This window comes from Gorilla gorilla, chromosome 20 (assembly GCF_029281585.2).
Source record: "Gorilla gorilla gorilla isolate KB3781 chromosome 20, NHGRI_mGorGor1-v2.1_pri, whole genome shotgun sequence".
Classification (NCBI taxonomy): domain Eukaryota; kingdom Metazoa; phylum Chordata; class Mammalia; order Primates; family Hominidae; genus Gorilla; species Gorilla gorilla.
Window position 1 is genome coordinate 45,949,365 of NC_073244.2, and position 27,549 is coordinate 45,976,913.

The window sequence follows — 27,549 nt, forward strand, 5'->3', positions numbered from 1 at the left end:
CAGCCCAGATAGAGGCTTCCTGCTTCTTCATGGCAGTGAAGGAGGTGCAGCAGCGCTGTATGGCCAGCCACATTCTCCTTCCTGCTGCCAGAGAAAGGAAGAGCTTGATGAAGGCCATTGTCAACTCAGCTCTCCAGCCACATTGAAGTCAAAGACAACAACTCACAGAGGAAAGCTTTCAGATACTCTGTCAATGAGAAATTCTCCACTCACATCTGCCAGTTGTAGGCTCTGTAAACAGAAATTGTCAATGCCCCTGCTGCTGCCATTGCTGCCCCCATTGCCACTGTTGTGAGAGTGAGGAGAGCTGCCCCCATCTCCTACCTTCCCTGCATAGTTACTGCAGGAGACCTAAGCTTGGAGAACCCTGAACACGAAGGGAACCTCAAGGTGGGAGAATAATTCTCAGGCCCCTTCAGACAGCATAGCAGCTCAGCCTGCCTGTTCTCCCTACCTGCTGTGGAGGCCACAGATCCTTTGCCATTGGTCACCTTTTCCTTGCAGATTCCAGAAACTACCAAATTAGCAGTCACTGACTTGGCTGGCCTGTTAGGCCACCCATACTCTCTGCCCCTGTACCTACACACACATCAGATACTGATCATGAAATGAGATGCACAGTTCCTGACTCTCCTTTTGCTCTTCCTGCTATTTCTCACTTTGGATTCCAACCTATATTTGCTATTCCACTTAATAATGAGAACAGGGGCCCTCTGCATTCCAGTCCCTCAGTCATACTTGAGGGATCCTCTACTTCTGCCTAACCCACACGTCCTAGAACTTTCTCCCTCTCCTTAAAGCTTACCTTCTGCAGAATGGAGTCATATACACCTGTGCAGGTGGATTCTCCTCCCCTTTTCTTACAGACCCCTCCTCAAGTTGCTTGCACCAGTACCCCTGTCTTTACCAGCCAACCCATCACTGCTTCTGCAGTCACTTCTAGCATGCCAGGCAGCCTGTCTGCAGACTGGACTTCCCAGCCTGCCTGGACTGTGTTATAATTGATGTGGATAGTACTCTTCCTTCCAAGCTTTCTTCTTCAGGTCTCCCTCAAGATCCGGGGTGAGCTTCCTCCCATTGGACCAGGCCCATCCCAGTGTGGAGCAGATATCCCCTGCAAAGGCCATCATCCCCACCAGCCCACCTGCTTTTATGGTCAGCAGCCCTACTTGAACTTCTAAGCTTGCTTTTGATTCAGGAAATATTTACCAGCTGAAATCTGGGGGTCCTGATTCAGGGCCTTGCCAGAGAACCACTCCCCCCAGTGCCCTGTCTTTTCTGGCCTACCTACCACTGATTCTGCAGTCACCTCCACTCCAGTATACAACCCGTCTTCAGACTTGGTGTCTCCGCCTGACTTTGCCTCTAAGGAAATCAACATAGGTACCATGCCCATGTCCCCATCTGTTATCATCCTGTCTCTCCCTGCAATGTTAACAGCTGTTTCCCTTTGAGAAACCTGCCAGGCCCTGAAAACCCTTCACACTTAACCTCTACTGCAGCCCTAGAACCCAATGGCAGCACAACTCAGTTGGCTTTTGGGAACTAAACACTCCCGTGTCCACTTTGGCATCAATGTCAGCATTCAGCCAGCCCATGGTGGTGCCTCAGGTGTTTTACCCATTGGTGTGGCCACTCTTACTCTTGCCATGAAATGCTACCAGAAAGCACAACACTGAGGACTGTTGCTCATTTCTTGCTGATGCCAATCCAAGCCAATTTGTATTTGTGGGATCTGAAGCCCTTATGGATAGCAAAAGCTTTGGGGTCATTGGGTCTACCACGCAGAGTCTACCACCACATCTAGATCGCTTAGCTTTGGAGCAAAATGGCTGGGGGACAGCCAGTACCACAGCTCATGATGGGGGAGGCTTAGACCTGAGCACCAGGGTCCTGTCAGCCCTGATGCACCCCTGCTGCAATTGGAGAAGCCGGCACTGCTGAGAGCAAATCAAATCTGTCCTGGGAAACACTTTCCTTCCCACCTGTAGTTAGAACACCTGGTGCCAGCCCAGCCAAAACACGCCTACTACTACTGGAAGATTTGTGATCACTGAGAAGGAGTGTTTCAGAAGACATGGCTGTTCCCCCTTTTGTTCAGATCACCTGGGACCTGTTTGGCCAGAGCACTTGTGTTCCAGTGGAAGGGACCAGCACCATACCTGTGCTGAGATCCTTCTCTTCCTGCCCCAGTCAAGCCACCTGGGGCACACCTAACTAAAGTACACCTGTTGCAGTCTAAGGGACCAGCACTGCATCTATGCTCGGATGCCTTTATGTTCCTACCTATAGCCAGAACACCTGAATCCCACCTGTCCAGGGCACATGTGTTGCAATGGAGGGGGCCAACATCATACCTATTTTTAGAGAGTCTTCTCTTCCTGCATATGGTCTAAGTACTGGGGCCCACCTGGCCAGAGCAAACCTGCTGGAGATACCTGCACCACTGAGAAGAAATGCATGCCACGTGATATATCTGTTCATTCCTTCCATCAGACACCTAGGGCCCACCTGTGCTGTTTGAAGGGCTGGCATTTCACCTGTGATTGGAGATGCTACTGGCAGAGGACCTGGGGTACACAGTCTGGAGCACAGGTGCTACACTGGGCGGAGGCAGCCCCATTCCTGGGCTCCAGGGTATTTGTATGCTCAGCATCATTCACAGCTGCTGGCATGGTCTTGCCCAGGGCACATCTGTTACAGTCTCCCAGGAGAACACCATACATACACCTTTAGGGAGACACTTCTATTCCTGCACTCACTCACAATACCTGGGCTCTATCTAGACAAAGTAGCCCTTTGACTTGGTGTAGTGAACACCACTGAGAAAATACCTGGCTATGGGCCAGTTTTCCATTAGTCTTAGACTGGCAGGACCCCTTGCTTCCTATAGATATCCCATTTTGTCTTGCCCATTTGCCTTAACAAGCCCCTTTCTTTCTTTTCCAGATTGCTATACAAATATGATATAACATAGCTTTGTTCTTATTCATTAATCCTCTGTGCTAAGCTTCAGCACTTTTGCTCCATCTTTCAGGGCAAATGTACCTCCAGCATGAGCATGGAAGCAGCAGTCTCGCTTAGGACACCTTTGTCACCTGCCCAGGCTTCCTTTGGAGACCAAAGTTTGGGATCACCAACTCATTCATTTTCTTCTAGTGAAAGAAACAATATCTCATCGACTTTAAGCAAAAGCTATCCAGAAGTAGCTGATAGTGGTGGGGGACCACAATTTGCCATAAACGGACCTTGCTCCATTAGGAAGAGGCTCCACCTCTTCTAGTTATGTCAAACAAACTTAACCCGCCCTCTATCATCCTAAAGAAAGCTGGCAGCCCAACCCTTCAGGGTGTTTTGTATATATGTTAAAGGGTGTGGGTTCAGATGAGACTGGTCAGAAGTCAACACACTGGCCTTGAGGCGGTCTACTGTGGAAAGAAGAAAAAGATCAGTAAGTATCCACCACACCATACCCAGTTTCAACTTCTCAGTCTGGTAGAACCAAGCTATGGGCCAGTTTTCCTGCCGTCTTACACTGGCAGGACCCCTTGCTGCCTGTAGCTGCCTCCTTTGGTCCGGCCCATTTGCCTCAATGGGCCCTTTTATTTCTTTCCTAGACTGATAAACACACACACACATATATATATATACACACACATATACGTTATATGTGTATGTATATAATGTATATGTGTGTGTGTATGTGTATATATATATATACACATCGCGTGTGTGTATATATAGAGAGAGAGAAAGAGAGAGAGAGAATGCCTTCCTTTTGTTCATTGATCCTCTCTGCTCACATGTCTTTTCTCTTTTACTCAACGGTGGAAGAAGAATTGACTTCTTTCTATAAGTGGTGCTGTGTTGAGGCAGATGTAACTTTTCAAAGTTCTATGGCTCAGCAAATAGGATGTGGCATAGCCACACTTTACGACTGCACAGGCTGACATCTGACATCTCTGTGTTTTGATGTAAGGGATAGCAGCCATGAGGAAGGGAAGCTCAAAGGAGGAAGGGATGGGTGACCCTCCCTTGCCTTTTCCCTCTGTGCTCCTCTTCCATCACTCTGATTTGGTCGTAGGCCAGACCACCCCCGATGTGTGTTAGGGAAACAAAATTAACAAATTTGGTTGAAAATAATTAAATGTCTCATTTGTGTCTTTCTCTTTCATTTAGACTTAAGAAAATCATCCCCACATATTCACACCTCGACCAGAGAGGATGGGTATGGTATAGAGGCCCTTATGTCTAGAAGAAAAAAAGGAAGAAAAAGCTCATGGCTCCTTTGTGATGATTGGAAATTTTAAGACTAGGATGTCACATATTATATAGAAGTGTTTTCATGCTCCATGAAAATTCAGAAAAGATCATTTTTTCAAGAAAATACCTAGATAAGGTCTATTTGGAAAAGTAATTGGTCTGGCTCTAGTATAAAACCCTAAAATAGCAAATTACAGTCCTTACCATTTTATCCAAATCTAGCTGGCTGTGGAGTCCTGCTGTGTCTCCAATAGACTTAATTCCTGAAAATACAATCTTTCCTAAGATAATTCAAGGTTCAAGAGAACCAGCTGAAGCTGGGGGAAAAAGAAAAATGTAAGCATTTCCCTTAGCTTAGACATATTATTTTACTAAATACTTATTCAGAGTTGATTCTACACTAGACATTGTGCTTGAGCCTAGTGACATATAGCTGAAAGGCATCTATTGCCTCAAAGGAATTTACAATATAGTAGGAGTGATGGGTGAACATATCAAAAGTAAAATTGGAGGGGTTACTAGTAGGGATATGGGAGCAGTAGGAACACAAAACTAAGAATATCATTTCTTCAGAAACTAACAGAACTAGACTAACAGCAATGAACAAAAAAAATAGTAAATCCTTCCCTATCGATAATTACTTTAAATATAAATAGATTAAATTTCTCAATCAAAAGACACAGAGTAGCTGGATGGATAAAAAGAATTACCCAACTATATTCTGTTTACAGGAAACTCACTTTAGATTTAAGGACATACACTGTTTGAAAGTGAATGAATGGAAAAAGATATTCCATGCAAATAGTAACCAGAAGTGAGTCAGGTGGCTACACTTATATTAGACAAAATAGACTTTAAGTCAAAAACTACCGTAAGAGACAGAGAAGGACATTATATAATGATACATGGGTTAATTCATCAGGAAAATATAACAATTATAAATATATATGAACCAAACATAAGAACACCTAAATATATAAAGCAAACATTGGCAGGAATTAAGGGAGAAATAGACACTTTATAATAATAATAGGAGACTTCAATTCCTAACTTTCTGTATGGATAGAACACGCAGACAGAAGATCAATTAGTAAAATCAAGACTTAAACAACACTGAAGACCAAATAGGCCTAACAGGCATATACAGAACATCTCACCCAATAGCAACAGAATACACATTATTCTCAAGCCCACATAAAATATTCTCGGGTATAGATCAATTATAATTTTATCTAGATCTGGCTGGCTATAGAGTCCTGCCATGTCTCCAGTAGACTTAATTCCTGGAAAATACAGTCTTTTCTAAGATAATTCACAGTTTAGGAGAGCCAGCTGAAGCTAAGGAAAAAGATCAAATAACAAATTTAAGAAGATCATATCAAGTATCTTTTCTGAGCTAAGTGGAATGAAACTAGAAGTCAACACCAGAAGGAAACTGGAAAATTCACAAATATGTGGAAATTGAACATTGAAGAGGAGAGTACACTTCCGAACTCATTTTATGAGGCCAGCATTACCCTGACACCAATGCCAAAGACAGCACCAGAAGAAACTATTGGCCAATATCCCTGATGAACATAGATGCGAAAATCCTTAGCAAAATATTAGCAAATTGAATTTAACAGCACTTTAAAATAATCAGACACCATAATCAAGTGGGATTTATCCCTGAGATGCAAGGAGGGATCAATATATGAAAACCAATTAATGTGATTTACTGCATTAACATAATGAAGGATAAAAATCATTTTATGTGGCTCTGAAACCCAATGGCAGCACGACTCAGCTTTTGGAAATTGGAATATGCAGAAAAGGCATTTGATGAAATTTGACACCCTTTCATAAGGAAAAATATCTCAACAAATTAGGTTACATGGAATGTATCTCAACACAGTAAAGGCCAATAGGAAAAGGCCATAGCTAACATACAGTCAATAGTGAAAAACTGAAAGCTTCTCCTCTAAAATTAAGAACAAGGCAAGGATTCCTGCTCTTACTACTTCTACTTAACTTACTACTGGAAGTCCTGGCCAGAGCAATTAAGGAAGTGAAATAAATAAAAGGCATCCAAATTAGAAAGAAAGATGTAAAATTGTCCATGTTTGCAGATGACATGATCATACATATAGAGAATTCTAAAGAATCCATAAGAAACCTGAGAACTCAGCCTGGGCGTGGTAGCTCACGCCTGTAATTCCAGCACTTTGGAAGGCTGAGGTGGGCAGACCATGGGGTCAGGAGTTTGAGACCATCCTGGCCAACATGGTGAAACTGTCTCTACTGAAAATACAAAAATTAGCTGGGTGTGGTGGCAGACGCCTGTAATCCCAGCTACTCGGGAGGCTGAGGCAGGAGAATCGTTTGAACCCGGGAGGAGGCAGAGGTTGCAGTGAGCCGAGATTGTGCCATTGCACTCCAGCCTGAGAGACAGGGCAAGACTCTGTCTCAAAACAAAACAGGCTGGGCACGGCTCACCCCTGTAATCCCAGCACTTTGGGAGGCCGAGGCGGGCAGATCACAAGGTCAAAAGATCGAGACCATCCTGGCCAACATGGTGAAATCCTGTCTCTACTAAAAGTACAAAAAAATTAGCTGGGCATGGTGGTGTGTGCCTGTAGTCCCAGCTACTCAGGAGGCTGAGGCAGGAGAATCGCTTGAACCTAGGAGGGGGGGGTTGCAGTGAGTGGAGATCGTGCCACTGCACCCTAGCCTGGGCGACAGAGTGAGACTCCATCTCAAAAAAAAAAAAAAAATACTGTTCAAAAAAGGCAGAATTCAAAAAATGAAAAGGTAAACTATAACAAGAAAAAATATTTGCAAAATATGTGTCTAACAAAGGACTGCTACAACTCAATAATAAAATATCAGTCCATTTGATAAAAAATTGGCAAACATTTAGCTATACTGACCAAGATAAAAGGAGAAAAGATTCAAATTACCAAAATCAGAAATGAAAGAGGAAACATTACTATCAACATTAGAGAAATTAAAAGAACTATAAAGGAATACTATGAACAATTTTATACCTAGAAATTATATAATTTAGGTGAAATGAACAAATCCCTAGAATCACAGAAACTGTGAAAGCTAACTTGAGAAGAAATAGAATAATCTAACAGGCATACAACAAGTGAGGAGTAATTAATTCATAATCAAAAAACCACCCACAAAAAATTCCAGGTCCAGGCCAGGAGGAGTGGCTCACCCCTGTAATCCCAGCACTGTGGGAGGCCAAGCCACCCAGATCACTTGAGGTCAGGAGTTCAAGACCAACCTGGCCAGCATGGTGAAACCCATCTCTACTAAAATCCAAAAACAAAAAAAAGTAGCCAGGTGTGGTGGTGCATGCCTGTAGTCCCAGCTACTCAGGAGGCTGAGGGAGGAGAATTGCTTGAACCCAGGATGCGGAGGCTGCAGTGATCCAAGATCACTCCACTGCACTGCACTCCGGCCTGGGCAACAGAGCAAGACTCCATCTGAAAGAAAAAAAAAAAAAAAAATTCCAGGTCCAGATGGCTCTACTGCTGAATTTTGCTAAACATTTAACAAAGAATTAATACCAATTATTTGTGAACTGTTCATTTTATGGACAGTTAACTCATTTTATGAAGCCAGTATTACCTTGATACCAAAACAAGACAAAGACATCATAAGAAGAGTAAAGTATAGGCCAATATGATTCTTATGAATATGGATGGAAAACTCTCAGCAGAATACTAGTAAACAAAACCCAGCAATATATAAAAAGAATGTATGCTAGCAATGCAAGGTTGGTTTAACATCCAAAAATAAACTATTGTAATACATAATATCAGTAGAACAAAAAACAAATCATATGGTCATTTCAACACATGCAGAAGAAACATATGACAAAATTCAACATCTTTTCATAATAATAATTTTTTTAATTATTTTTATTTTTTAATATAGAGATGGAGTTTTGCCATGTTGCCCAGGATGTTCTCAAACTGCTGAACTCAAGCAATCTGCTGGCCTTGGCCTTCCAAAATGCTAGGATTGCAGGTGTGAGCCACCATGCCTGGCCATAATAATAATTTTTTAAAAACTCAACAAAGTAGTATAAAAATGAACTTCCTCAACCTGATAAGAGCAAGTACAAAAAACCCACGGCAAGCATCATAATGATTAAAGTTGGATGCTTTCCCTCTAAGTTTACAAACAAGATTATAGGCTGGGCATAGTGGCTCATGTCTGTAATCCTACCACTTTGGGAGGTTGAGGCAGGCAGATCACTTGAGCCCAGGAGTTCAAGACCAGCCTAGGTAACATGGCGAAACCCTGTCTCTACAAAAATTACAAAAAAATTAGCCAGGCATGGTGGTGGGCACCTGTAGTCCCAACTACTTGGGAGGCTGAGGTGGGAGGATCACCTGAACCCAGGAGGTCAAGGCTGTGGTAAGCTGTAATCGTGCCACTGCATTCCAGCCTGGGTGACAAAGTGAGACTCTGTCTCAAAAAAACAAACAAACAAAACAAAACAAAAAAACAAGATTATAATGTCTACTCTCATCACTTTTATTTATTATTGTACTTGAGTCTTTAGCTAGGGAAATTTGCAGATTAGAGTTATTTTGTGGGGAATGTCCAAAAGAATCCAATGAAAAATCTATTAGAACTAATAAACTAGTTCAGCAGTATTATAAGATATAAATTAATATACAAAAATCAATTGTATTTCTATACACTTGCAATGAATCATCCAAAACTAAAATTAAGTAAACAATTTCATTTACAGTAACATCATAAAGAGTAAAACATTTACGAATAAATTTAACAAAAACATTTTCAACATATACTCTGAAAACTACAAAAAATATCTACAGAATAGGAAAAAGAATGCACATTCACGAATAAGAAGGCTTGATATTGTTTAAGATGACAATATTCCCCAAACTGATCTACAGATTCAAAGCAGTCTCTAGCAGAATCCCAGCTGACCACTTTGTAGAAAGTGATAAGGTGACTGTAAAATTCATATGGAATTGCAAGGAATCCTAAGTAGCCAAACATTTTGAAAAAGAAAAACAGCCGGGCGCAGTGGCTCACGCCTGTGATTCTAGCACTTTGGGAGGCCAAGGCGGGCAGATCACCTGAGGTAAGGAGTTCGAGACCAGCCTGACCAACATGGTGAAATCCCGTCTCTACTAAAAATACAAAAACTAGGCCAGGTATGGTGGCTCATGCCTGTAATCCCAGCACTTTGGGAGGCCAAGGTGGGTGGATCACAAGATCAAGAGATCGAGACCATCCTGGCCAACATGGTGAAACCCCGTCTCTATTAAAAATATAAAAATTAGGCAGGCTTGGTGGCACATGCCTATAATCCCAGCTACTCGAGAGACTGAGGCAGGAGAATTGCCTGAACCAGGGAGTCGGAGGTTGCAGAGAGCCAAGATCATGCCACTGCACTCCAGCCTGGTGACAGAGTGAGACTCCATCTCAAATAAAAATAAAAAATAAAAAAGAAAGAAAGAAAGAAGGAAGGAAGGAAGGAGAAGGAAAGAAAGAAAGAAAGAAAGAAAGAAGAAAAAACAAAGTAGGAGAACTCACACTTACTGATTTCAAAACTTACTGCAATGGCAATGGCCAGGCATGGTGGCTCATGCCTGTAATCCCAGCACTTTGGGAGTCCAAGGTGGGAGCATTGCTTGAAGCTGGGAGGTCGAGGCTGCAGTGAGCCATGCTCATATCACTGCACTCCAGCCTGGATGACACAGCAAGACCCTGTCTCAAAAACAACAAAAACAAAACAAAAGAAAACAAGAGTTATTGCAATGCAATAGTAATCAAGACTGTGTGGTATTGGCACAAGGATAGACATATAGATCAATAAAATAGAATTGTCTACAATTGCATGAAATAAACCCATAAATCTTCTTTGATTTTTTAATTATTTCAATCATTTTGTTACATTTCTCTGATAAATTTCTGAATTGCTTTTCGGTATTATCTTGGAAATCACTGTGTTGCCTTAAAATTGCTGTTTTGAATTCCTGATCATAGAGCTTGCCTATTGTCATCTTGCTAGGGTTGGTCACTGGCTCCTTACTTTGTCCGTTTGGGGAGGTCATGGTTCCCTGTCTGCTGTTGTTTCTTATGGATCTACATCTATGTCTTTGCATTGAAGGATGTGTTAGTTATTCCAGCTTTCTCTGTCTGGTTTGTTTTTGTTTTTCTTAGATATGTTTGCTTAGAGATTCTTTGCAGTTTATCTGTTGAGTATCTTCTTCACTAGGTCACTCTCTCCTTTATGGTGCTAGGTGGCACCTTAAGCCCAGGTGTGTCTTTGCTCTAGTGAACATTTTGAGCTTTGCCCATCCTGAATGAGGGAGGTCCCAAAGGGGCTACCCTGGCAGGGTGGGAAGGCTGACTAGGGGTTTCTGCCCAGGAGACCCTCTCATTTGAGTTCTGGGATATTGCTGGTGATTATCTTTGTGCTGGATATTTGTTTCTGTTTCTGTGGTGAGAGTGAAGCCAGCTTGCTTCTACTCTACCATTTTGGACCTAGTACCAGTACAAAACCCATATATCTTTGGTCAACTGATTTTTTAATAAAGGTGCTAAGACCATTCAATGGGGGAAAAGTATTCTTTCAACAAATAGTGCTGGGGCAACTGGATAGTCACATGCAAAAGAATAAAGTTGGACCATTGCCTTGCACCATATACAAAAATTAACTCAAGGTGAATTGACTACATAAATTAAGAGTTAAAACTATAAAACTCTTAGAAGAAAACATATAGAAAAAGCTTCATGACATTGATTTTGGGAATGGTTTCTTAGATGTGGCAGCAAATAACAAGCAAAAGATAAACTAGATAAATGTTTTGCTACATCAAAATGAATAACTTTTGTGCTTCAAAAGATAGCATCAAGAAATTGAAAGTAAAACCCATAGAATGGGAAAAAATATTTGCAAATCACATACGTGGTAAGAGGCTTGTTCTCATAATGTATAACTCTTACAACTCAATAATAAAAGATAAAAACCTATTTAAAAATAAGCAAAGGATACGAATAGACATTTCTCCAAAGAAGACATAAAAATGGTCAATTTGCAAACAAAAAGATGGTTAGAAACATTAGTCATTAGAGAAATGCAAATCAAAACCACAATGATGTGCCATTTCATACCCACTAGGATGGCTAGAATCAAAAAGTCAGATAACAAAAAGTGTTGGCAAAAACCTGGGGAAATTGGAACCTGGAACCTCAAACACTGTTGGTGGGAATGTTGAACGGTGTAGCCACTTTGGAAAACAATCTGTCAGTTTCTCAAACTATCAAAAAGAGTTACTGTATTACCTAGTAATTCTACTTCAAAGCATGTACCCAAGATAAATGAAAGCAACCCATGCCCACACAAAAACTTGTATATGAGTGTTTGCAGCATTATTCATAATGGCTAAAAGGTAGAAACAATCCAAATGCCCAGGTGATTAATGGGTAAACAAAAGCGGTACATCCATATAATAGAATGTTATTTGGTCATAAAAACACATATTATTTAGCCATAAAAACACCCATGCTACAACATGGATGAATCTTGAAAACATTATGCCAAGTGAAAAAAGCCAGACACAAAAGACCATATATCATACAGTTCCATTTATATGAAATGTCCAGAACAGGGGATCCATAGAAACAGAAAGCAGATCAGTGGCTTCCAAGGGTTGAAGGATATAGGCTCGTAGCTGAAAAGTAGAGGGTTTTCTTGAGATGATAAAAGGTTCTAAAATGGACTCTGGTAATGGTTGTACATATCTGTAAATATACTACAAAACACTGAATTATACACTTTGAATGAGTAAATTATATGAATATGTGAACTATATCTCAATAAAGTGTAAAAACAAAACAAAAATTACCAATATAATGAATAAAAATGAGGCATGAACGCAGATCTGAAAGATTATTAAAAGTACAAAAAGGAACTAAAAATATCTTTCCAAAAAGAAAACTGCAGGTCCGAATGATTTTAATGGTGAATTCTATCAAACATATAAGAAAGATGTTTTACCAGCATTAAACATACTCTTTCAGAGAATAAAGAAAGCAATTTTTCCTAACTCACTCTGTGTAACTGACATTACCCTAATATAAAAACCTAGCAAGAAAGGGACACGATAGATTAATAAACCTCATGAACATAGACATAAAATTCTTTTTTTTTTTTCTTCTCGTTCTGTCACCCAGGCTGAAGTGCAGTGGCACAATCTTGGCTCACTGCAACCTCTGCCTGGGAGGTTCAAGCGATTCTCCTGTCTCAGCCTCCCGAGTAGCTGAAACTACAGGCATGCACCACCACGCCCGGTTAATTTTTGTATTTTTAGTAGAGACAGTGTTTCACCACGTTGGTCAGGCTGGTCTCAAACTCCTGACCTCAGGTGATCCACCCGCCTCAGCCTCCCAAAGTGCTGGGATTACAGGCATGAGCCACCGCGCCCTGCTGACATAAAATTCTTTCACAACATCTCTGGGAATTAAATTCAACCAAATAGAAAAGAATGACCTAGCATGACCAAGTAGGGTTTGTCTCAGATATGTAAGGTTGGTCTAACACTCAAAATTTAAAACGTAATTCACCATATTAAGAGAACAAACAAAAAGTCATATGATTATCTCAGCTTTGGACAAAGTAATTGAAAAAAATTTTAATTCTGGATACCAATCCCTTCTCAAATATATGATTTACAAGTATTTTTTCCAATTGCCTGGGTTGTCTTTTCACTCTGTTAGATAGTGTCTTTTGATGCACAAAACTTTTTAACATGTATTTTTTTGTGGCCTGGCACATTTGTTTTTGTAGTTACGGCAAGAGTTCTGAGATTAATTTTAATACACCTTTGACTCCAGACACAATAGTTCACAAGCAATCATTACTTAATTTATAAAAACATCTTTTCTATGACAACATGGGTTTCAAGTAATAGTTTTAGTTTTCTTTCCAACTTTTATTTTAGGTTTAGGGGAGTACATATGCAGATTTGTGACATGGGTTGAAAAAATTTAACACCTCTTTGAAAAAATTTCTCAGTATAGAAAGAATTGGAGGGAACAGCCTTTACATGATAAAGCACATCTATAAAAGCCTTAAGTTAATAGCACACTGAGCACTTTCCCCCCCCCGATCAGGAGTTGGAAAAGGTTATCTATTGTCTCCACTTGTATTAAACATTTTACTGGAGATCACAGTAACTGTAAAAGGTAAGAAAAATAAAATCATACAGATTAAAAAGAATATGCATAGAAAACATAATTGTATATGTAGAAAACACTACCCGATATACAAAGAAACTACAAGAGATAAGAAAGGAATTTACTGAGGTGCCATATAAAAAAGCAATTATTTTTGCTGTATCTTACTACATACCAATAGATAGATAGATGTAGATATATATGTGCATGTATATATACACATATATGTGAGTATGTGCATATATATACATGCATATATATATATAAATGTCTATCTATATGTACACACACACATATACACAAAATGCATACCATGATAGTGGACTGGAAAAAGTTAAGTCATCCACTTAAGATGACATTTAAGAAAGGTAAGTCATCCATTTCAACCAGGACCCTGAAAGTTGTCCATGAAATTATTACCAGAGATATTGGTGTCCATGGGGCACAGGCTTTTAAGCCAGGATAGATCCTGCACCCACCTGATGTCATCTCATGTCCTTGCGCCAGGAGGAGATGCCACACACAACTGTGTAGGTAGCTGCAAAGCTCAGTAAGAAAAGAAATGCTCAGTTTTGCTGTGCTGACAATTGTTGGTCTCTGCAAACGTAGAAGGTAAGAAAGAGAAATAAAAGGCATGCAGGTGGAAAGAGAAGTAAAACTGACTTTATTCATACATGATGCATGGAAAATACATGCAGAAAACCCAAAGGAATCTGCAAAAAAAAAAAAATCTACCAAAAATAAACAATGAATTTAGCAAGATCCCAATAATATAAGGTGTGTGTGTATATATGTATGTGTGTATACAAGTACTATATATACATATATATTTAATGCATTTTCTGTGTTCTACCAATGAACTATTTGAAAATAACATTTGCAAATCCCATAACATACTTAGGGATAAATTAGCAAAAGCCGAGTAAGACCTATACACAGAAAACTACAAAAGAGTAGCTGCAAACTTTCTCTGTAAAGGGTCAGGGAGTAAATAATATAGGTTTTATAGGTCACGTATGATCTCTGTCACATATTCTCTGGAATTTTCTGTTGTTTTTAAAGACCTTTTAAAGACGTTAACATCATTCTTAGCTAACCGGCCTTAAGAAAACAGGCTATGAGTGGGGCGTGGTGGCTCACACTCATAATCCCAGCACTTTGGGAGGCCAAAGCAGGCGGATCATTTGAGGTGAGGAGTTCGAGACCAGCCTGACCAACATGGTGAAACCCGTCTCTGCTTTATACAAAAATTAGCTGGGCATGGTGGTGGGCGCCTGTAATCTCAGCTACTCAGGAAGCTGAAACAGGAGAATCGCTTGAACCCGGGGGTGGGTGGAGGTTGCAGTGAGCCAAGATCGTGCCACTGCACTCCAGCCTGGGTGACAGAGCGAGACTCCCTCTCAAAAATAAAAATAAAACAGACTATAGGCCACATTTGGCCCATGGGCTGAAATTTGCTGACCCTTGGTATAAAACATTGCTGAGAAAAAAAACGTAAAAGATTAAAATATATGGAGATATATCCCGTGAGATGGATTGGAAAAGTTAATATTGCTAAGTTTTCCATTTTGGCCAAACTCTGAAATCTGTTCTGTGGAATTATTACAGGAGATCCTGGTCCCTTGGGGCACAAGGATTTTAAGCCAGGGTGAATCTTGCACCCACCTGATGTGCCATCTCCTACGCTTGCTGAGGCAGCTGTGTGGTTGGCTGCTGGGGTCCATTTGAAGAGAAAGGCCCTGTGGGATATGCTAACAAGTGGAACTCCCTGCCCTACTTCGTCTGAGGAAACTGGAACCCAGCCAAAGAAGACCTTCCAGTAGGCAGTGCCTGTGATCACTGTAGGTGTGCATGGTGCTAAGTACCCTACAGGCTATAAAAAATAGTAATGCACGATGCACACATGATAAGGAGGCATCACAGTACAGGTGGTTAAATTCAGGAACTCTGGAATCCGAGAGCCTGGGTCAAATCCTGACAGGGCCACTACCACTTGTGTGAGCCAAGGAAGCTTCTAAAGTTTTACAAATGCTGTTTCACCAAATTTGCAAAATGAAGAGAACCTGCCTGCCTGGTAGAGATATCGTGGAAAGCAGCATCCAGGAAGGTCTGAGCACCTGGTCCCCAAGTCAGAAACCTTCACAGCCCAGATGGGGATGCCCTAAGTTCATACCCTTCTAGGCGACCACAGAGAAGTCCCGCCTGGCTCCAGGACTCGGAAAAGCGCTAGAGAGCTTCCTGGAGAAGGCGGCATCCTCCCATGCTACCTGCATAGAGAAGAGAGAAGGGAAACTGGATCCTCTGTGGCGGCTGCCTGAAAGGAAGCAGCTGGGGGCTCTTGCTCCCTGCCTGTGCTGGTGTCTTCTCCCCACCTTAGCCCAGGCCGGCTGCAGCGGCGGGGCTGCCTGGGCGGAGTCAGCAGACAGCACCGCCTGGCCCCTCCCCAGGCACCTTCCCTGTGAGCCAGCTCCCTACCCTGGGAGGATCTGGGGAGTTCCCGCCTCTGGCTTTGGGCAAGGTCTGCCTCCAGAGTGCCCAGCGGCAAGGGCCGGCGCACCCACGCGCACTGGTTGCCAAATCTCCCGCTTTCAGGCCAGGTGCGGAGTGCGCCTCCACAGTTCTAAACATTCTCCACTTAACGGCTGAGAGCCGCTGGGAGCCTAACGCCTGCAACCGAATGAGCTCGAGTCCGGCTGGGGTGGGACCGTTGGACCTCCCCGTTGGCCCTTTGTTGTACTTCTTCGCGCCCTGGGCTCGCGCAAGCTTTCTCTGCCACGCGTTCCAACGGCCGCTCACCGGCATCGGCCTGAACACGGTGCGCTTCACCTCGGAGTTCCCACTCCACTCCAAGGATCCAACAGCGCACAAGCTGCTCTTCACGGGCAACTACCTCTGCAAGCTTCACCCCCGGCCCCGCCACGCCCCGCAGGGTTCCCTGTCTGGTCTGGATCACCTCGCTCTCCCTGCGCCTCTCTCCTTGGCCTAGCTAGACAAGTGCTTCTCACGATCCAGCGCGTTTACCGCTCGGTTTCGTCGCCGCTAAGGGGTGGTGGTGTCTGATCCGTCAGGGCTCTGCGCTTCTCTCTCGGATCCATCCTCAATGTCCAGGCAGGACTCTCACATGAGGCCGGTGCTGTCTGCTGTTCACTCTAAGATGTCCAGCCACTCAGGACAGTTACGATCTGTCATCCAGGGCCCAAACCGACTCTCCTCTATTGCTATCTGAGGTAGGCAGTCTCCTCTGTGAGGTCGGTCCCATCCATACTGCCTAGATCCCTGCGCAGGAAGACTGAGATGAGGACCCTAGGAGACAGCAGCCAGGGATAGTGAAGGTGGAGGATGAGTATAAATAGCGACCCCAGCGCGATCAGAGAAGCTCCCTTACCCCCACCCACCGCAGTGGGAGTGAGTCTTCAGATCTACCCCCCAGACAATGAAATCCTACCCGGGCCATTGAAGGGAAACCTCCACTCCAACCCCCAGAAGACGCCTTAGATGAGAAAGTGAAGAGGCATTGTATGAGCTCATTCATCAAAGGCCATGCCATCACCAGCTCAGGCAATGCTGCTAGGGGATTCCTACCTCTCTGGAGGTCCAGTTCTCTCTGAAGACAGAGAAGATGCAGGGAGGAAGGGTTTCAAACAGGAACTCTCAACCCACGTCTGCCAGTTGTAGACTCTGTAAACAAAGTTCCTACTCGCCCGCTGCTGCCACTGCCGCTGCTATTTTTTGAGGTCAAGGTGAGCTGCCCAAACTCTCCTAAGCTTTTTTGTATAGTCGTTGGAGAAGATGTAGGCTTGAAGAAGAAAGCAGAGCCCCAGTCTAACCACATGTTCTTAGAAGATAAAGCCAAGGCCCCTTCAGATAGCAGTGCAGTGCCCCTCAGCCTGCCCCTTCTTTCTTCCTGCTTGTTGCAGAGATGGCAGGCACCCCACCCTTGGCCATTTTCACCTTGTAGTTTGCTGATACTACCATGTTACCAGCCACTGACTTGGCTGTCCTGTCTTCCAGGCCCCCAGTCCCTTCTGCCCCTGTACCAGTCCTCACCCCATATACAGATCATTAAATGAAATGCCCATATCCTAACTCTCCTTTTTTTTTTTTTTCCTATTCTTGTTGTTTCTCCCCTTAGGTTCAATATCATTTTGGGAGTTCCCCTTTATGGGAATAAAAGCCATTTCCATTTCAGTCCCTCATCTGCAGATTTTTTTGGGGGGTGGTGGGGCAGGGTCCTGCTCTGTCACCCAGGTTGTAACGTAGTGGTGCAATCATGGCTCACTGCCGCCTAAAACTCCTGGGCTCAAGCAATCCTCCCACCTCAGCCTCCAGAACAGCTAGGACTACAGGCATTTTTTTCTTCTAGAGATGGAGTCTTGCTATGTTGCCCAGGCTGGTCTGGAACTCCTGCTTTTGAGTGATCCTTCTGCATCAGCCTCTCAAAAGTGCTGGGATTACAGATGTAAGCCACCATACCCAGCCCAGATCGCTACTTTTTTTTTTTTTTTTTTTTTTTTTTTTGAGACGGAGTCTCGCACTGTCACCAGGCTGGAGTGCAGTGGTGCGAACTTAGCTCACTGCAACCTCCACCTCCCGGGTTCAGGTGATTCTCCTGCCTCAGCCTCCAGAGCAGCTGGGACTACAGGCATGTGCCACCATGCCCAGCTAATTTTTGTATTTTTAGTAGAGACGAGGCTTCACCATGTTGGCCAGGATGGTCTCTATCTCCTGACCTCGTTATCTGCCTGCCTCGGCCTCCCAAAGTGCTGAGATTACAGGTGTGAGCCACCACGCCCGGCCTAGATCTCTACTTTTGACCTCACCACATCTCCTAACCCCTTGGCCTTTGCTTCAAGTCTACCTCCTGCAGAATTGAGTCATCTATCAGTTTAGTAATCTAATCAGAATCTATCTAGTCATCTAATCAGAATTGAGTCATTGTGGATTTTTCTCCCTTTTTCTTACAGACTCTTCCACCTGTATGCCCATCTTCATAGACCGGCCCATCACTGGTGCCTCAAGCATTTTCACTATCACAGCCAGTAATCTGCAGACTCAACCTCAAGCCTACTTTGTACTTTGGTATAAACTGCATGGATACCAATCCCTTTTCACAGGTTTTCATCTCCTGGTCTCCCATAGGATCCAGGATGAGTATCCTCCCATTTGACCAGTTCCATCCCAGTATGGAGCAGATATCCCTTGTAAAGAACACAGTCTCCACCAGCCCACCTGCTTTTATGGTCAACAGCCCTACCTGAATTTCCAGCATTGCCTTTTGACCCAAGAAACACCTGTCACCTGAAATCTAGGGTTCCAGACAGGCCTCAACAGGAAACAACTCTCTTCAATGCCCTGTCTTTTCTGGCCCACCTACCACTGCTTCTGCAGTCACCTCCACTATAGTAAGCAGACCCTCTTCAGACTTGGCATCCAAGCCTGCCTTTGACTCTGATGAAATCAACATGGATACCATGCCCATTTCCCCATCTGTTATCTTCCTGTCTCTCCCTGCAACGTTAACAGCTGTTTCCCTTTGAAGAACCTGGCAGCCCCCAAAAATCCTTCCTACTTAACCTCTACTGCAGCCCTGGAACCCAATGACAGCACCAGTCAGCTTTTGGGAATTTGACTCCCCCATGTCCACCTTTGGCATCTGCTATGGTTTGAATGTGTCAACCAAATTTCGTGTATTAAAAACTCAATCCCCAAATTCATATGTAAATATGTTTGAAGGTGGGGGCCTTTGGGAGGTAATGAGGATTAGATAAAGTCATCAGGGTGGACCCCTATGATGGGACTGGTAAAAGGAAGAGACACCTGAGCTGACAGGCTCTTGCTCTTGCCATGTGATGTGCTCCACCATGTAATGACATAGCACGAAGGTCTTCACCAGATGCCAGCACTGTGCTCTTGATTTGCTATCAGAGAGGATAGTACCATACCTCTGGTTGGAGACAGATGACTTCAATACAAAGCTTATGACCTCAGTCAGAGTACCTGGGGTTCAACTGGGTGTAGCACATCTGTTGCAGGTGCAAATGTGTGTTTAAAAGTCCCTGTATTCCTGTCTCCCAATCAGAGCAGTAAGGGCTCACCTGGACAAAGCACAGGGCTATAATGGGTGGAGACCACACCATACCTGTGTTTGTATATATGTCTCTTTCTACAATGATTGAGATAGTTCTGACCGGACCATATTTGTTGTAATCAGAGGGTATAACAGCATATAATATTAGGGAGCCACTCCTATTCTTGCCTTCAGTCAGAATACCCAGAGTCCATCCATTCAGAGTAGCACCTTTGACTTTTTTTTTTTTTTGAGATGGAGTCTTGCTCTGTTTCCCAGGCTGGAGTGCAGTGGCATGATCTTAGGCTCACTGCAACCTCCACCTCCCAGGTTCAAGCAGTTCTCCCTGCCTCAGCTTCCCGAGTAGCTGGTATTACAGGTGACCACCACCACACCTGGCTAATTTTTGTATTTTTAGTACAAACAAGGTTTCACCATGTTGGCCAGGCTGGTCTTGAACTCCTGACCTCAGGTGATCTGCCCACCTCAGCCTCCCAAAGTGCTGGGATTACAGACGTGAGCCACTGTGCTCAGCCCCCTTTCAGAACCATCGAGAAAATACATGTGCTTGGAAGCATTTGTGTTCCTAGCTTTGGTTACAGCAATTTCCTTTCTGGTGTGGACATGGCAAGCAACAGTCTTGCTTTTGGGGCACTTTTTTTGCATGCTCAGGGCTCACTGGAGACAGAGATTTGGGGTGACCAATTGATTTATTTTATTTGGTGAAAGAATGAGGATTTCATCAACTAAGGAGCAAAAGCTTCCTCTAGAAGCAAAGAGAGGCCACTATCAGTCATGAATAGACCTTACACTTTGGGATGGAGGCTCAGTCCCACCTAGAGATGTCAAACAAACCAAACCTGCTTTCTGTCCTGCTAAACAAGGTGGAAGCCCACACACTGTGAGGCAGATGAGACCAGTCAGAAGTCAACACAGTGGTATCAAGCAGTTCCACTGTGAGGAGTAGAGAAAACTATTTAGGTATCATTATCATGCATCCCTGGCTTTGACTGTCAGCATGCCAGACCTAACCCCTGGCCCAACGTTCCTGTCTTGAAACTAGAAGGATGCTCAGTGCTACCTGCAGCTGTCTCATTTCCCATCACCCATTTGCCTTGGTGGGCCCTCACCTTTCTTTCCTAGATTATATATAAGATGGGATGACGTATCCTTTCCTCCTCCCTCTGTGCTTCTCCCCCAACCATCTGACCTCAATGTAGGCCAGATATCCTGGACATGTGTTAGATGACACTTGACAATTTTATCCTTTCAAAATGCTTAACTGGCCGAGGGGTGGTGGCTCAAACCTGTAATCCCAGCACTTTCGGAGGCCAAGGTGGGTGGATCACCTGAGGTCAGGAGTTCAAGACCAGCCCGGCCAACATGGTAAAACCCCATCTCTACTAAAAATTTAAAAATTAGCCAGGAGAGGTGGTGCATGCCTGTAGTCCTAGCTATTCAGGAGGCTGAGGTAGGAGAATCACTTGAACCCAAGAGGTGGAGGTTGCAGTGAGCCGAGATTGCACCACTGCACTCCAGACTGGGTGACAGAATGAGACTCTGTCTCGAAAAAACTAAAAATGCTTAAACATCTGAAGTGTCTCTTTCACTTTGACCTAGGTCAATCATCCCAAACATTCATACTTCAACCAGAGAGAGTGGATTTGGTATCCAGGCTCTTGGGCCTGTAGAAAAAAAGGAACTAAAAGCTTGTACCTACTCTGTAATTACTGAAAATGTTAAGCCTAGGTGAGCATATTTTTCCATTTCATCTAGGAGAATATGTATATACACATATATATGACAGATATGCACAAATATCCTGTTTTTAGAAGCTGTTAGCATGCTGCTTTAAAAAAAAATAAAGTTATTTGGCCGGGCTTGGTGGCTCATGCCTGCAATCCCAGCACTTTGGGAGGCTGAGGTGGTCAGATCATGAGGTCAGGAGATTGAGACCATACTGGCCAACATGGTGAAACCCCGTCTCTACTAAAAATACAAAAATTAGCCTGGCATGGTGACACATGCCTGTAGTCCTAGCTACTTGGGAGGCTGAGGCAAGAGAATCCCTTGAACCCAGGAGGCGGAGGTTGCAGTGAGCCGAGATCACGTCACTGCACTCCAGCCTGGCGACAAAACAAGACTCGCATCTCAAAAAAAAAAAAAAAAAAAAAATCAAGGAAATGCCCGGATGAGACCTATTTGGAAAACTAACTAGTCTGGCTGTACTCTAAACCCCTAAAATATTACCCCACAAGTGCTACAATTTCATCCAGATCTGGCTGATGGTAGAGCAGTTCTCATCTCTCTAGACTTATGTGCTGAAGTAAAATATTTGCATATGCCAGGAGAACCATCAGAAGCTAGTGAAAGTGACGCATACAAGCATTTCCTCAGCTCCTTACATATTAGTTTATAAAACAGTTATGATTCTACATGAGAATCTTTCTCAGGCCTTACTCATATTGAGTTGAAAGACATCTCTTAGCCGGGCACAGTGACTCATACCTATAACCCTAGCACTTTGGGAGGCTGAGGCAGGAGGATCACTTGACGTCAGGAGCTGGAGACTAGCCTGGGAAACATAGTAAGACCCCATCTCTACAAAATTAAAAAAATTAACTGGGCTTGGTGGCATGCACCTGTAGTCCCAGACACTCGAGAGGCTAGAGCAGGAGGATCACCTGAGACCAGGAATTCAAGGCTGCAGTGAGCCGTGATTGCACCAATGCACTCCAATTTGGGTGACAGAGTCAAACCCCGTCTCAAATAAAAAAGAAAAAGAAGAAGAAGAAGAAGACATCTTTCAGCCCAGCAGAATCTACAATGCAGAGTGGGAGATAAATGAATAACCAGAAATTGCCAACTGGAAGGAATGGTGATAGGGATAAGGGAGCAGGAAAGGAAGGAGGACATAAAACTAAGTCTGGGGGAGATAAAACATGAATTGTGCCTTAAAGAAGGAAGAACAGCCAACTAGGTGGAGAAGGGCTATTTCCAAGGTCAAGAAAATAGCATGTGAAGAGGCAGGGAAGAAAGAGAGCCAGTGGGACACCAGGAAAATAGTCAGGTATGCATAGAAACTGAAACCAAAGTGGGAGATGTGGCTGCGGCATTTGGCAAGGACACATTTTGACAAATATATATACAATGATGGGACATTTGTTCATTATCCTGAGCATATAGGGAGTCACCAAAAGATTGGGAACAAGAAAAAAGTGGCACAATTCTATGTACATTTGAGAAATATACTGTGGCTACCTGAGAGGGAGATTAGATGGGTGTCACTCCAGGGGTGAGGGGCCTAAGGGACTCCTTGCCATGACTAAAGCAAAGTGAGACAATGGCTAAAGCTGTGACTAAAGCAAAGGTGAGGACCTGACAGTAGGGATGGCGAGGAGGAAACAGAAGAGAAAGTGGAGTAGGTGACAGCAAGGCCAGGGCTATTCTAGCCATCTGGCTTGGACAAATGGACATGACTCATTTGGACAAACATATAGTGAGTTCAGTTTTTAGTTGTGAAGTCCAGGTACTACTCAGAAGGCTATTCGTTCATTTATCAATTTAACATACTTATTGAGTATCAAGGATGTACTTGGGACAATTTCAAGTAGCATCAATTGCAAAAAAGGTAAATTCCTGCCTTATTGGTGCCTCTATCTTAATGGGGGGCGGGGGGAGAACATGAACAACACACATAAAAAATATGTGCATTATTTTGTAGATTAGCTAGTTAACGAGTGCTATAGAGGATAAAGCAGTTCATGGGAAACTAAATTTGGGAGTAGGGAGAATCATGGGTTTCTGTTTTTACACAGGATGCGCAGGATGGGCCCTGCTAGGAAGGTGAAATTTAAGCAAAATCAAGAAGCAGGCAGTTGAGGGAACCACGCAGATATCTGAGGGAAGAACAACCCAGAGAGTGGGAATAGCCACTGCAAAGGTCCACAGGAAGGCTGCCCGGGGTCCCAGGGAGTAGATATTAAAGACAATGGAGATAGCATGGAGTCAAGCATGAGAGCAAGAGGAGAGCGCAGAGGACAGGGCACAGTCTATGAAGGCCTTGTTAGAAGTCATAAGAAAGGGGCCTTTAACTTAGAGATGGGAATGATTGGAGGATGGCCTGGCCAACTTAGGTTTTTTTTTTTAATTTTAATTTTTATTCTAAGTTCCATGTACATGTGCAGGTTTGTTACATAGGTAAACATGTGCCATAGTGGTTTGCTGCACCTATCAACCCATCACCTAGGTATTAAGCCCAGCATGCATTACCTATTTTTCCTAATGCTCTCCCTCCCCCTACCCCACTCCCCAACAAGCCCCAGTGTGTGTTGTTCCCCTCCATGTATCCATGTGTTCTCATTGTTCAGCTCCCACTTACAAGTGAGAACATGTGGTGTTCCTGAGTTAGTTTGCTGGGGATAATGGTTTCCAGCTCCATCCATGTCCCTGAAAAGGACATGTTCTCATTCCTTTTTATGGCTGCATAGTATTCCATGGTATATATGTACCACATTTTCTTTATCCAGTCTACCACTGATGGGCATTTGGGTTGATTCCATGTCTTTGCTAACGTGAATAGTGCTTCAGTGAACATACACATGCGTGTATCTTTGTAACAGGATGATTTATATTCCTTTGCATATATAATTGCTGGGTCAAATGGTATTTCTGGTTCTAGATCTTTGAAGAATTGCCACACCATCTGCCACAATGGTTGAACTAATTTACATGCCCACAAACCGTGTAAAATATTCCTGTTTCTCTGCAACCCCTCTAGCATCTGTTGACTTTTTAATAATAGCCATTCTGACAGCATTGTTCTGTAGCTGGGCAGGAGCATGGAAGCCAGGAGAACACCAAGAGGCTAAGGCTGTGGTCAGGGCAAGGGACAGTGATGGCTCAGATTTGGCAATAGTGATGGAACATTACCTCTGGCCTGTCTCTATTTCCTTTCCATCTGCTGCTCCCACTAGGTTCATGTTACTGTGCTTAGAGTTCAACAGAGAAGCCATCCAGTCTGGGCTTTTCTTTGTGTGGGGTTTTTGAAAACTGACTCAGTCTCTTAAAGTTTATTCAGATTTTCTATTTCTTCTTGAGTCAGTTTTGCTTGTGTGTTTCCAAGACTTGTCCATTTCATCTAGGAGAAAAACATACACACACACACACACACACACACACGACATATATGTATATATATCCTGGGTTTTTTTATATGACCATTTTTTACATAGAAATGTGTATTCTTCCCTTTCTGTGTCAGTAACAAACAAAAGATATACTAAGAATTTGAGTACACTAAAGAGTTTCAGATATGGATGAAAGACACCAAGAATAGGAAGAATGAATCTGCTCCCTGGGTTGCACACGATAATCAGGTAGGAACAGGAAGGTCACAACAACCTTGAAGAATAATGAATTAGCCTTGACAGAACAAGGGGTTGCATAACATTTTTAAAGTAGAAAAAACATTAAGCATTTTATTGTTAATATTTTTAAATTTTTTATTATTATTATTTAATAATAAAGCAATGTTTTATTATTAAAGAAAATATAAAATTTAGATTGATTGTTTAAATAATCTTATAAGGCCAGGCATTCATGCCTGTAATCCCAGCTCTTTGGGAGGCTGAGGTAGGCAGACTGCTAGAGCCCCAGGAGTTTGAAACCAGCCTGGGCAATACAGCGAGACCCTGTCTCTACAAAAAAATTTAAAAATTAGCCAGGTGTGGTGGCACATACCTGTGCTATTAGCTACTCAGGAGGCTGAGGCAGGAGGATCGCTTGAGCCCAAGAGATAGAGGCTGCAGTGAGCTGTGATTGCACTACTGCACTCCAGCCTAGGCAACACAGTGAGACCCCATCTCTAAATAAATAAACAATCTTATAAGTATAAAAATATTAAAAGGTCTAGCCGGGCATGGTGGCACACGCCTATAGTCCCAGCTACTTGGAAGGCAGAGGTGGGAGGATCATTTGAGCCCAGGAGTTTGAGTGTGAACTGTAATCACACCACTGGACTCCAGCCTGGGCAACAAAAGTGAAACTCTATCTCAAAAAAAATAATAATAATGATAACAATAATAATAAAATTAAAAGATTTATCAATTAATAAGTTGAGCATCATTTAAGGACATGGAAATCCTGCATGGCCTCTGTGGTACTGTTTTTCAATCCATCATTTGATTTCATTTGCATCCTGTTTTGTGAGATTTTTCCTATATGTATATCAACACTCAGTTTGGGAAAATACATTCATCCTACATTTCAGAGAGTATATGTCAACTTGCAAACACTCCCTCTCCTTATTCATATCTACTGACCAACTTCTAAAAATAAAAATAAAACTGAAATCACAGATAATGTAGACAGAAAAATGAAAAGACAGAAGGCCAAGACAGAAAGATGAAGCTGGGTGTGGTGGATCGCTCCTGTAATCCCAGCATTTTGGAAGGCTGAGGTGGGCTGATCACTTGAGGTCAGGAGCTCAAGACGAGCCTGGCCAACATGGCGAAACCCCATATCTACTAAAAATACAAAAAAATAGCCACATGTGGTGGCGGGCACCTGCAGTCCCAGCTACTCAGAAGGCTAAGGCAGGAGAATCACTTGAACCTGGGAGGCTGAGGTTGCAGTGAGCTGAGATCGCAGCACTGCACTGCAGCCTGGGCAACAGAGCAAGACGAAAGAAAAGAGAAGAAAAGAAAAAAGAAAAGAAGGAAGGAAGGGAAAGGAAGGAAGGAAAGAAGGAAGGAAGGGAAGGAAAGAAAAAGAGAGAGAGAGGGAGGGAGGGGAAATGTGTTATTCTGAGAAGAGGAAATGGATGGAGAAAAAATGGAAATGGCATCCCTGTAGAGAACTGGCCACTCTGCAGAGGCGTGCAGGGGAAGCGCCACTCCACACTGTGTTCTGGGCTACTTCAGCCCCTTTTGGGGTGATTCTGAGGACCCGGATCCTGTCCTCAGATATGGAGACATATCCCACCATGCTCTCTGGGGACCCTTTGAAGTGTGTTCTTCAGAACAGGGAAAGAGAGCATTGTGAAGGTGGTGCTAACATGTTCCAGAGGGGAAAGAACAAGTGGCTGACCTTCACAGAAAGCAGCAGAACCTCCAGCCTGACTAGTTGTGTGGGGAAGAGCTGTCCAGAGCAGTCTCTAAGAAGCCTAGTGAGCATGGGTGCCTGCAAGGGTCTTCAGGGAACAGAACAGGCTGACTCCAAGTTTGTATCTTTGCAGCTGAAAGGTGCTATGTGAGCTCCATTGGTTGTTTCCAAAGACTACTTCTAGGAGCACTTCAAGGACTGGCCATGTGCCCTGCCATTTTAGCAGGACTCACCACAAGGAATGTCCTTGGAGGTAAGGAGAAGAATATTTGCCGACACCCTGCCATGATCAGAAACTTCCTCTAAAATATTGAGAAATATTTTCACTTTCATAAGCAAACTACAAATAGACTACTTCTAGCCCAGATGCTAGAAATGAGACATTTGCTTGGAGTACCCATACCTTTAGGATATGCTGGGTTAGTGGTCCTAATTCCAAAAGAGGCCACTGTTGACTGGGACACAGCAGGATCCTTTTGAACTAGCTAGCAGTCATGGCTGCTCCCCCCTGGGGACTTTGGAAGAGCTGCTCCATGAACATGCCCAGGAAAGTGGCTCTGTGCAGCACCAGGGGTGGACTGTGGTGGCCATGGAAGTGCTCCTTTGGAACTCCCTTCACGAGACCTGTTGGGGCACAGGCACAGCTGATGGACAGCTTCCAGGAGCTGTGCTTTAGATTCACCACAATGTTTATTCCAGGCCTCCCTTCCCCTAGGCTCCTCCCATCTAATGACCATGTACAACAAAGGTACAAGAATCTGGCCTTTCCTGCCCAATGGGATAATCCTCTACAGGGTTTGTGTGGCTCCAGGACTCCCTACTGGCCTGGTCAAAAACTTATCAGAAGTGTGCTGAGATGTGACTCATTTGCTACCTAGTCCTTCCTTCTTTCACTG

At 43.4% G+C, this 27,549-nt stretch overlaps 2 long non-coding RNA genes across 2 annotated transcripts; one reads left to right on the forward strand and one right to left on the reverse strand.

Moving 5' to 3' along the window:
• Nucleotides 1-2,964: 2,964 nt before the first annotated feature.
• Nucleotides 2,965-17,160, reverse strand: LOC109024257 (uncharacterized). Its single transcript, XR_010131949.1, has 7 exons — nucleotides 17,065-17,160; nucleotides 15,958-16,785; nucleotides 15,148-15,749; nucleotides 13,962-14,079; nucleotides 9,841-10,008; nucleotides 4,468-4,580; nucleotides 2,965-3,428 (listed from the first exon to the last, which is right to left on the reverse strand). It is a non-coding gene; the product is annotated as an uncharacterized lncRNA (long non-coding RNA).
• LOC109024256 (uncharacterized) lies at nucleotides 16,780-19,196 on the forward strand. The gene is made up of 2 exons (XR_002003740.4): nucleotides 16,780-17,222; nucleotides 18,447-19,196. It is a non-coding gene; the product is annotated as an uncharacterized lncRNA (long non-coding RNA).
• The last annotated feature ends 8,353 nt before the right edge of the window (nucleotides 19,197-27,549 follow it).